Source organism: Macaca mulatta, chromosome 8, assembly GCF_049350105.2.
Source record: "Macaca mulatta isolate MMU2019108-1 chromosome 8, T2T-MMU8v2.0, whole genome shotgun sequence".
NCBI lineage: Eukaryota > Metazoa > Chordata > Mammalia > Primates > Cercopithecidae > Macaca > Macaca mulatta.
Genome location: NC_133413.1, coordinates 102,774,015 through 102,786,893, shown reverse-complemented (window position 1 = coordinate 102,786,893; position 12,879 = coordinate 102,774,015). Strand labels below are relative to the sequence as shown.

The window sequence follows — 12,879 nt, the reverse complement described above, 5'->3', positions numbered from 1 at the left end:
TTTATACAGAACTTTTAACAATGGTGTGGGAGCTACCAGGGAACACTTCTTGGAGGAGATTATGTCAAAGCCAGGTCCTAAGGTTCTAGTCATATTAACTAACGGTAAGGGTTTTTAAAGGACTCAAGGGAAGGAAGAACATCAATGTTAGGGAAAGTCCAAATAAGGATGCTTTGAATCCTAGAATGCTTGGAGCAATTTAAGCTGGAAAGATAAGCAGAGTTGGGTCATAAAGGAACCCGAAGGCACCACTAATGTATTTGGATTTTTATCCTGAAAAAATCAGTCTGGAGGCAGAGTGCAGTAAGTAAGATTGGGTTAAGACTGGAGGCTGTGAGAACAATTACAAAAATAATAGACATAAGAAAAAATTAAGGTGGTGTGGCAGCAAGGAGGTATGAAAGGAAACAGACCAAATCAAGAGATTTAAGAAGGTCGAATTGATAAAACTTAATTCATTCTTCCTTCAGTTTCCAACATGAGCATTCTGTTCACTTAACTTTCTCTTCCATTTTGTTTTCTAAAATCTACCAGTCTCTCTATTATCAGGTATATCTCTTTCTTTACACTTCCTCCAGTTAAGTAGAGGAATATGGCTCATAGATTTACCTGATAGCCTATTAACTATACTATAACATTAAAAACTACATTAAAACCAGTCTTTTTGAGTGCAGATACTACTTAGCCCAGGGCCTGGTGGCTATGCTGGTTCTCTCCTTTCCAATTGGAGGCCTCTGTCACAAACATGTTCCGCCAGATCATCAGTCAGGCCAAGAAGCATCCGAGTTTGATCTCCCTCTGTACTTATTGGAGCTGGAAGTACTGGAGCAGCACTGTATCTCTTGAGTCTGGCATTGTTTGATCCAGATGTTAGTTGGGACAGAAAGAATAACCCAGAGCCCTGGAAGAAACTGGGTCCCAATGATCAATACGAGTTCTACTCAATGAATGTGGATTACAGAAAATGAAGAAAGAAGGTCCAGATTTCTAAACAAAGTGTTTTGCTCTAAAGCTGCTTTAGAATGAAGGTCTTCCAGAAGCTATCCGCACAATTTTCCACTTAACCAGGAAATATTTCTCCTCTAAATGCATGAAATCATGTTGAAGTAATCTACTAGAAATTACACTGATTAATAAATAGCTGAAATTTGGAAAAAAAAGTCTTTTCAGCAGTGTGAAAAATCAGAGATTTGAGTGTGCCACAAAAGCCAAGTGCTCTTTAAAGTTATGCTGCTATATTGCACACCTGGGAGCATCATTCAAATACAGTTCAATGGAGTTGTATGACTCAGCACCCCTTACACTGAGGTTCAGAAACAGTAAGCAGGTACTACCGTGACTTCTTGGACTTCTCTACGGAACTTCATTTCAGCTTCTAGAGCTGGCACTTAGACCCCAGGAAGAAATTTGATTAAAAAGACACGTAAAAGCAAGGTTTGTTCATCTATATATTCTGAACATGAGTGTGGTTCTACATGAGGCTGAATATAAGGCAAACATTTAATATCATTTCCAACAATACTATTACTATCTTTGTGCTTCCAGATGAACATCTGATTACAATTAAACTTTACTCTCCGGGAAAAATAACTCTCCAATCATATAAACATTCTTGAATTTTAGCCAAGGAAATATGTTTCAGTAGTTTCTTACAATATACATTTCATTCCATATTAATGAATCAAACAAAGCAATGTTCTAATAGGCCATTAGATGACTTTTCATGCATTCATCTTTTCTTCTAATTATGCAATCAAATGATGCCAGATCCACATTATGACTGCAGATTAAAAGCATCACAACTCAAAAATTTACCCAGATATATTTTTTTTGATGTTTCAAAGATTTATTCCAGAATGCTAAATATTTTTACATGAATTAATGGGACTTGATCATTCTGAATATTTTGTGTAATGAAGATTTATAAATTATACATTTGGTCTGCAAGAATGGAATTATCATGTACAGTTTTTCTGATCAAAACCTTTCTCTAAGTCATTTATTAAATATCACATTAATGTGAAATATTAATAATATTCCAACTCATGTAAAAAGGAATAACAGTATGAGTTGAGGAGATTTATCATAATAAAAGTAATTATTTTCTGAATAGAGGTGCTCAAAAAATGTTCAGTTGTTGACTACTGTAAAAAATCATTGATAGTAAAAAACACATCTCCAAATAGTAAGATGGTCTAAATGATATTGGATTAAAAGAAGGGTTACCTATTTATTCCCTTTTGATTTTATTTTTAGCTAGTTTATAACTAAGCTAAGAAGGAAGTGAAAACTATGAAATTTTGAAAACAAATATTTTGTACTTTATCACTGAACTACTTAAAATGACAATAGAGAAACACTGAAGAAATTTGTGACTACTAGACAATAAAAAGACAAATAATAAGATGGATAAACTGAGATCTTAAAGACCCAGATATAATTTTAAATAAGATTCAAGAAATGTTCACATCAAAATGATATTAATTAATTCCCAAAATCCCACACTTAGCTTACTGTCAGGTTACTCTACTCCTTCATCCCACCTTTGTAGTAACCATGTGATGACATCGAGGCCACATAATAAATGACCAATGGACTTGGAAAATGTTATATAAAGAGCCAAGTAAAAGAGAAGTGTGTGTTCATAACCTAGAGTTAGTAATTGATGACATTTGAATGTATGAAACATTCTGCTAGGAAAATGTTGCAAGGGAAGGGACAGAAAAGAACGGGCATCTGTAGTTCAAGTGATTAAGAAAATTTTACTATAGACATTTGAGGGCTCCTTTTCCCTGTTTTGAAAAATTGATGTTAAGACCACATTTAGCAGATTTCAAATTGCAACATATATTTGAAATGAAGCGTGAGTTCTTCAAAAATATTTTTAATACCCCACTCATTATAAAATTGAAAAGGATCGCACTTGATAATCTGAATAAGTGTTTTGTTGAATCTAGTGTTAGTTAAGTAACAGTTTCTGAAAGTGGGGAGGTTGGCCTGAGGTCAGACTCTGCTTCTCTAATATAGCCATCTCCTACCCTCTACCTCTTGAACACTGTAGTCCAACCCAAATGGCTTTCTTTTTAGATCCATCAAAGTAGTAGGCTCCTTCTGCCTCAGGGTCTTCACCCATACCTTAAAGACTCTGATACAATGGTTACATGTTGGTTCCCTTAAAACAAATCCCCACTGATGTTGATGTGCAGCTCCCTTTGAGAACCATTAGCAACTCTTCGAGGGCAGAGGTTCCACCAGTCTTATTGTTTAGCAAGGTCAAGAACATTGTAACATGCAGGAAGTGTTAATTAAATGAACACATGAAAATGATTAAAGGAACAAAGGGAAGGGAATATTTTTAAAAGATGGGACTATACAACAAATTGATAAACTTCCCAAAGCTTTTTAAATTTATCTTGAATTAACACGTATTTCTTCTAATGTAATAATGGAAACTCTTAGCTCTTTGAGCTCACAAGAGACTCCGAAGCACAAGAACCTTTTAATAAAGTAGCTCTCTTTGTTATAAATCATTCATGGGGTAAGAGACTCTTACAGGACTAGCAGTGTTACTCACTTTGATGAATCTCATAAAGAGTTTAACCACGGACTCATAAAAAGGTTGTTCATGATGAAGTCCAAAGACCTAAGGCTACTTGTGTACGCATTGCTACATGATGTCCAAGATGAAGAAATAAAGAAACTGGAAGTTTGTTATTATGTTCAAGTAATTCAATGAATTGAGACCCAATCATTCCTCTCAAAATGAAAGGTAGCTCTCTCTATAGCCATGGGCTGTTCAGAACAATGGTAACGTAAAATGATAAAGATCTTGGATAGAAAGAGGAACTTTAAAAGCAAAATTGTATATTCTATTCCATTTTGTGTTCTTCCCAGAAAGGTAGATAGATGCTTCTAAGAAAGAATCCCCTAAATGAAAGACAAATTAATAATCATGGTGAGGGCTAAACCATCTCTGGTATGTTTATCATGTGCCAGGGACCTTGCTAAGACTTTGAATGGATTTTCTCATTTGATTCTCAAAATAGCTCATCAAGACAAATGCGACTATTCATCTTTGGGAGGTTAATTGACCTACTGAAAGATTCACAGCGATAAGTACTAGAGGTGGCTGTCCACCCAACCCTGCTGACAACAGGACCACACTCTACATTTTTCTCCTCTCTCTACTCTCCTCAGAGGCATCCAGGGATGTCTTGTGTGCCTTGTAAATGATAAAATGCATGGTCCTTTCTTGCATTCTTCTCTTTCTGTGTTATGAGCCTGTTGGATCATGAGGGCTAATTCTTTTTGAATAGCTTTAATGCTTAACACAAACAAAAACTATTGATAGAGTTGATGATAGGTAATAATGGCACAAACTGTTTTTTCAATTTTACATATAAAAACTTTAAAATCTCCCCTGTGAAGTGACTCACACCTGTAATCCCAGCTACTCTGGAGGCTGAGGTGGGGGCATCACCTGAGGCCAAGAGTTTGAGACAAGCCTGAGCAACATAGCGAGAACTATATCTTTAAAAAATTAAATAATAAAAATTAAATAATTTTTAAATTAAAAAAAACTTTAAAATCTAAGTAAGTCAAGTGTTCTGATTCTATTTTATTTTATTTTTCCGCCATGGACTTGAAATGCCATCCCAAGCACCAGCAGCTTCTCTGAGTATCTGCTATGTTCTAAGCATGTAACTAGGGGCTCTCCATGTCTCATTTCTCAACCCATCTTCAAACTTATTCTGTTAGTTATTGCCATTTACAAGACGAGAAAGCTTGGAATTTGAGAGATTATATAACTTGCGCAAGGCAAAAGAGAAACTGGGTGGCAGGGCTAGAATTCAAATTCAGATCTGTCTTCTGTGACATCAGTTGCCTCTCGGAGACATAACCGGATATTTCTGCATCAGAAAACAGTGTATTTAATTCTTTTCTTTGACTCAATTAGTAATTTAAGAATTTTTTTTTCTTCCCTTAATTGGTCCTTACAAGCACTGCTCTTGACCCAAATAAGAAGGAAATGATAGAATAAACGTTTGGACTGCTTAAGAATAAAATAATTTTAAGGAAAAAAAACCTCTAAAATACACCAATTAAATAAGGAGATGCCAAGGTGCTTGCTTGGAAGATGATGCTGTTCACGACCACTTGGCTACAACCACGGGAGATTTTCAGAGAAAAGCCAGTACTTGAGTAAAACATTTTTCATCTGATCACAGCCAAGCGTTTTATTTTTTCAAGCAAAACCAAGTGCAAATTGTGTTTGTTTTTGAAATTATGATCTCTACTTTACAAGTGAAATTCCACACACCAAAGTGTGAGTTTATTTTGATAAAACCACATTTCAGATTCCACATGCAACTGGGTATAAAATCAGGACATGTGGTGTGGGGTTTTCGTAAAAGTCAAAATCTGGTAATTAGCACCAAAACTGTTCTTTGAAATCTGAAAGTATTGGAGATAATAGAAATAAAAGCTCATGGAAATGCCAAGAATGTCTGCTCTTGCTAAATTCTACTCAAATACCATAAAGCACCAAGGTGATAAACATTTCAAATCTATTTTACCTTGCTTATTAAGGGAAAAAATACACTGACATATTTTTGCACTATTTTGTTTATAGAAAGTTTCTCCTGATCTTTAATTGTCTAAATTTGAAGTGGAGTTGTACCAACTTAGAAGCTATCATATAGACCTGAACAAATATACTTGGCCTTAGCTAGAAAAAAAAAAAAAAAGTTACATAAAACATATCAAGGTAGTTCCATGCATGTAACTAAGTATCTCAATGGCAAGGACAAGAAAATTGTCCAAAAAGAGCTTTAGGATGGATTATATGAGAATAAACTGGAATCTCAAAGTCCCAAACACCCGTAACTCATATTCATTTTTGTCCTTATTTGTAGAGTGTGTGTGTGTGTGTGTGTGTGTGTGTGTGTGTGTGTACGTTTTAATTCTGCCAGCTTTAACAGTAGTTTAAAAATAAAATAAAATCTACCTTGGCAAGTTTCCAGCCCAAATTGGTGACTCGATGCCTGAGTCTGTTGATTTCAATAGCTGTACCAGCTCCTGTTCTCCAGTGCACCTCAAGCCTATATTATTATTTAGTAGAGGAGTAGTAGAATTTAATGTTTCAGGAATTGGCAGCAGATTGCACCAGCAGTCCTTAAACAGCAGCATACTGTATTTATTTGTGTACTGCATTTAATCCAATGTATGTAATTCTATCTCCAAATTCAACATTTGTTGGCAATAAAATGGGGAATGATTCTGTTTAAGTCAAAGCAGCAGTCAAAACAGGAACAATACTATATTATAGCTCAGATATGAACTAACTACTTGACACTGATTTTTTGGAAAACAATCAATATCTTGTATTCAAATAATACACTCTATTTTTATGGAAAGTAAGTCAAACCTTTACTTACACAGAAAAACCATTTCAAATACTCAACAGAAATTAACTTGTAATAAAACACCCCAAAGTAATTTCTTAAAAGACAGTGTCACCTATGAGGCTAAGAGTAATGAAATACTGACATTTGAATACATGTGTAAGAAACAACTAAATAGTACCATTAATTTTGAGATGTTTAATATTGTTAACACAACACTTATAGAGATATGTATATTACATACATAAGGGAAAGTGACAGAATTTAATTGGGTACAGAAAAAATATTTTAAATACCTTTAAACACCTAAAGTTTTAAATGTTTAAAGTTACTTAGATTTGAGGATATACAATCATAAAATGTATCTGCACTTAGGCTTTGTACAGCTAGATACAATTCTATTTCATTAATTAAAAGAGCACATATTATTTATGTAGTCGGTTCCAATTATTTGTCCCTCCCAGATCACATCATTTTATATTCTTGACATTGAATTTGGACAAAATCATTTAGCCAGACACTGGGCATGTGAAATCATGCTACCATCTGGGACTATGAGAACAAAATGTGGAGATCCAAGGATCACCAGCCAAATGATTGTTCCACTGCCCAAAATCTTTTATGATGTCTCCAAGTGGCCTCATATGCTTTATGTGTTCCTCTCTGGATGAGTTTGCACAGCCCAGGTAGAGGAAAAAAAAAAAAAAAGAAAAAGCTGGCTTTTAACTCTTCAGCAAAGTAGAAGGACATTACCACTGACTATCTTAGAACTGGGCAAATCACTTCAACTTCTGGGTCTGGGTCTGTTTCTTTATCCATAAAATTAAAAAGTTTACTATTTGATCTTCAGTTCAGTTTTGTTTGAGGAGAACTTCCTTATCACCTATTATATTAGGTTTTAAGGATGCAAAGATGAATAAGCTATATCTGTGTCCTGAAAGAATTTACATTCTAAAAAAGAAATGATGCTTAAATAGATTATTTTGAGATCATACAAGGTTAAAAGACATATTTACAGTCTACAGCTATCTAAGGTTCACTTTATGAATCTTTGCTAGTAATTTTTCTCAATATTTTTTCTTCAATAAGAGGAAATACTATGCCCTTACTTCAGGGAGGAAAAGGGAATGTTAAAAACAGTCAGGGGAAGGACATGGGACAAGATTCGTGGTTTTTGCTTCCAAGAAGAGACAAGGGAAAAAATGAGAGAGGGAAGCCAAGAAACCTCACATTCAAATGACTTAATTATCTCTCAGCTGGCTTGTGCAATGCTGAAACGATTTATCTGTCCAACTTGGACTATAAGCAGCCAAACAAACTCTCTGTCTCCTTCCTAATAAATACAACTTTTGCACTCAACAAATGATTGAATAAGTTTGACAATCATAAAAGTGGTCAAAGAACTGAAAAGATGTGCTTGACCATGTTCCAATCTAAATGTAATGGATGTTATTGATGATTTTGTACATTTAATAAACTCTCCCTCTGCCAACCATTTAATCTCATTTTTAAAATTTATAAACCCTTGGAGTTGAAATGCTAGTAAAGCACAATATATGATATTCTGTAATGTAGCACTATAGCACCTGTCCCATTTTCTTTGCAAAACTCAAAATAACTGTGAAAGGCTACCTGAATAGATGTAAATGCATATGTTTTCTTTCCTTTAGATTACTCCAAGCAGCGAAGTACACACTGATAATTTATACTGCCATGATTGTGAAGGTAAGAATAATACTTTAAATAAGAAGATCAGAGGTTTTTCTGCAAATAAATTGGCATATAGTCGTTGTGACTTCAATACTCTCTTCTTGCTGTGTGTTGGGTTCAGTGCTTCAAAATAGGAAAACACATATATCTGAGAGTCAAGGGAAAAGAGTCCTTGCCAAGCAGATGTTGGTAAATTGCCAGCTGAAACAAAGTTGTGATGTTGGTGACAACAAGATTGGTTTCTAGAGGATATTTAGAAAGCAGAGAGTCTGGCTTTGCTATCATTTCCCTCAGGAAGGGCCTGGATGATGGGCTATAGCACATTACCAGCTAGTATCTTGCTTCCAAACATCTGGATTCCTAGTCTCATCCATTTAAAAAATGATTTACTCATGGTAGCTTGTTGTTTGTGGAGGTTTCAGCCAAGAGAGAAAACATTCAGCCACCTCTTCTCTACACATCCATTTCTTAGCTTGCTCTGCCACAATTCTTTTAAATGATTTAAAGAATCTCACATTTAAATTCCCTTTTCTTCTTACAAACAAATCTAATATTTACATTTTGATTGGTTGATTTTTATAGTGTATCCTTATCAAATCAAGGATAAAAGGAAATGTAAACAAATATGTCCAAAACAATGAATGTTCTTGCATCAGCTTCTCAGACATTTGAGTGCAAAATATATTCAGGACTTGAATTATACAGAAAATGTATTTGTATTTTATATTATTTTATTGATATAGAAGAGTGCTTCACGACAAGGTTTTTGCATCAGAATAATTTGGGAAATTTTTTAGAATACACATGCTCAGGCCCTAGCCCAAACCTATGAGAGCAGATGAGATGCAGAAACGGTTATTTTGAAAAAGACTCCCAGCCTCGATCAAGAAACACTTAGAATTTTGTTCCATTTAATAGTAGGTGTTGAACACCTGGTATAAATTAAACTGTTGCTACATTCTGTGTGTGTGGCAAGGGAGGAAAAGGCAGATTGCGTACATGAAAATATAAAATAATTTATAGATAAGTTATTAAAACAAATTAATTTAGCAAAATTACTGAACAAGCTTGGTATTTTAAAAAATCAGTATTTCTATTTGTTAGCTATGACGAGTTAGAATATGAGATTTTTAAAAGTTAATTTTAAAAGCATCAAAAATACCAATAAATAAATCCACCAAAAGATATGGGGAAAAACTATAAATCATTATTGAGGCTAGAAAACACACACACACACACATATTCAGTGACTGGAAGATGCAATGATGGAAAAATGTTAGTTATCACCCGTTTGATAAAAATATAATACATATAGTCCCCCAAAATGTCAAAATGTATATTTTTGTTTTGTTTGAAACTTGACAAGCTACTCAGAAAAGATACAAGAATGTTCAAAGCATTTTCAAGAAGAATCATTTTCTCCTCTGCTGTCTTGGTTACAACTGTGATCAGATAACCATCAGGCTACAAGTACCACCTCCTCCTGGCAGAAGGAAACAGAGTATAGACAATTCATGAGAAAGGTCTTAACACTTTTCCTCCAACTTTGCCTTTATTACTTATGAACACATTCCGTAGCATAAAGCAAGTCATATATCCAAGCCCTCAAGTTAATGGGGCAAGAAAATATCTTCCTTTCACAATGAAGTTCTGTCAGTCAGTTACATAGCAACTGGTAGGAATGTGTCATCTTCCTAGAGGAGTGACATCAGCAAGATGGCTAAATAGAAGTTATTTGTTACTACCTCCCCATAGTGCACCCATAGTGCACAAAGGAACCACAAAGAATACATTTGTGGGTATCTGGGAGCCCAGCAGAGAAGTTTCAAAAAATACATTCCAATAATACATTAAAAGGGAAGAAAACCAGTCTCCCTTTACCCTTTTTACCACTTGCCCAAGGTGGCACAGCTTAGTGACAAGAGAAAGCCCCTCAGCCCATGATACCTCTCATAGGGCAAAGTGAAAGCATAGTGAGCCTGACTATGCCAGCTGTTCAGGGCACTGCCTCAGAGTCCCATCTCTTTCTCATCTCCCCATACTGAAGGTATCAGCATGGCTAAGTGGCTGGGGGAGGCTGGGAGCAGGAAACAGAGGCAGGGCTAGAAACTCAAAAAAGGGCCTTGTGTCCAACTAACAACCACATGAACTCCTTCAGGAGGACCACCATAAGTAAGTTGGAGTGCCTCACCCACAGACCCTCTCCTCCCAACTGGCCCACAGGCACCTTCAATGTTCCACACACCTCACCCATATTCCTGGTGACTTACTTCCCATGTGCACCCCTCAACAACAAGTGGGAGCCTTTGCACACAAGCTCATGAGCACATGCAGTCAACCAGCTTCATTCTGCAGGATTGGAGAAAGGCAGACAAACTTAAGCATTTCAAGGCACTGCCATAGGGAAAACAAACAGAAGACTCTCAATACCAGACCTGGTTTTGAGAAATTCTTGAATTTTTAAGAATTTTCTCCCAAAAGAGAACATGAAGGATGGAGTGAGTACATCCACAGAAAAGGTCTGAGAGAGCCTCAGAATCCCCAACCTGGCTCACTGATGAAGATATTTCTTTCCCAAGGCCAGTCAGTAAGAACTGGAAAAGGTGGTTTCTTCTTTAAATGTGAGGTTAGCAATGCAAAACTTCAAAGAACATTAAAAAACAAGGAAATATGACACCAGCAAAAAAAAATGGAGTTCTATAAATTGCCTAACAAGGAATCCAAAATTATTGTTTCAAGGAATCTCAGTAAGCTAAAAAAAGGACACAAATAGATAAAAATGAAATTAGGAAAAAATACATAAACAAAATGAGAAGATCAACAAAGAGATATAAATTATTTTTAAAATGAAATTCTAGAGGTGACAAATACAGTAAAGGAAATGAAAAATGCAAAATAGGACTTAAATAGCACACTTAAATAGTCAAACAGAAGAAAATATGTGAACTCGAAGTTAGGTAATTTGAAATTATCCAATCACAGGGTAAAAAAGAAAACAGAATATAAAAAATAAAGAAGCCTTATGATATTTATAAGACACCATCAAGAGAAATGATACAAGAAATATGGAGTCCCCAGAAGGAGAAAAAAATAGAGAGAAAGAATCAGAAAAGTTATTTAAATAGATAATGGCTGAAAATTTTACAAATATTGAGAGAAATATGGACAATTCATGTACATGATTCTCAAAAGCCCCCAAATAGTTTCATTGCAAAGACTTCACAGAGACATATTATAATAATATTATCAAAAATCAAAGATAAGGGAAAAAATTTGAAAGCATAAATAAATGAGACTTGTTACAAACAACAACAACACAAAGCTATCTTAGACTTGATGAATATCTTGGCACAAACCTTGAAGGCCAGTATAGAGCAGAATGATAATATTCAAAGTTCTGGGGAGTGGAAAAGTCAACTAAGAAAACTTTCTGTAGCAAAGTTATCCTTCAGTAATGAGGTAAAGATAAGGACTTTCCCAGATAAACAGAAGCTTAAGGAATTCATCACCACTAGACCTGCCTTACATGAACTATTAAAGGGAGTTCTTCCAGTTAATACATGGGACACTAATTAGTAAAATGAAAGCATATAAAAGTATAAAACTCACTGGTAAAGGTAAGTAAATGATAAAATTCAGAATAATATTGTAATTGTGGTGCATAAATCATTTTAAACTCTACTATAAAGGTGAAAAGACAAGCATATTAAAATAATTGTACCTATAATAATTTGTTAATAAGCAATATAACAAATTGTGAAATTAAATCTTAAAATGTGGGCAGTAATAAATGGTAAAGTTTCTGTATGCTATTGAAATTAAAATAAACTTAGACTGTTATACCGGTTAAATATTTTTTGTAACCCCATGATAATCACAGAGTAAAAACCTAGAGTAGATATTTAAAAGATGAAAAGAAAAAAATCAAGCATACTGCTATATAAAATCAAATAACAGGAGAAGAGAGCAAGAGATGAAAAAGGAACTATAAAACAGAAAATAATTTGAAATGGCAATAGCGAGTCCTAATCTATTAATAATTACTTCAGATTTAAATAAAACAAATTCACCAATCAGAAAGACACAGGGTGGCTGAATTTTAAAACACACACACACAAGATACAACAATACACTGCCTGTAGGAAACTCATTTTAGCTTTAAGGACATACATAGGCTGACAGTGAAGGGATGGAAAAGATATTTCATGCAAATAAAAACCAAAAGATAGGAGGAGTAGCTATATGTGTATCAAACAAAATAAACTTAAGTCAAAAATTATAACAAGAGACAAAGAAGTTTATTATGTAATGACAAAGGGATCAATTCATCAAGAGGATATGATAATTGTCAATGTATATGCACTCTACAATGGAGCACCTAAATGTATAAAACAAGTATTGGCAGATCTGAAGGAAGAAATAGACAGCTATATGATATTATTAGGAGATGTCAATACCTGTATCCCATGGTACGGATATCACACAATGAATAGGTTATCTAGAAAGAAAACCAACAAGAAAACATTGGAAGTGAACCTCAATTTATTCAGAAAAACTTCACTTTACTCTGCTCAAGTGTATACAAAACATTCTCCAGGGTAGATCATATGTTAGGCCTCAAGACAACTTTACAAATTTAAGCTAGGTGGAGTGGCTTATACCTGTAATCCCAGCTACTCAGGATGTTGAGGTGGAAGGATAAATTGACTGAGACCCCGTCTCTAAAAAATATTTGAGGACATTAAAGTTGTATCATGTCTTTTTA

General features: G+C 34.7%; 1 pseudogene; it reads left to right on the top strand.

Annotated features, from left to right (window-relative positions):
- Nucleotides 1-670: 670 nt before the first annotated feature.
- Nucleotides 671-991, top strand: LOC114680426 (cytochrome c oxidase subunit NDUFA4 pseudogene; annotated as a pseudogene).
- The last annotated feature ends 11,888 nt before the right edge of the window (nt 992-12,879 follow it).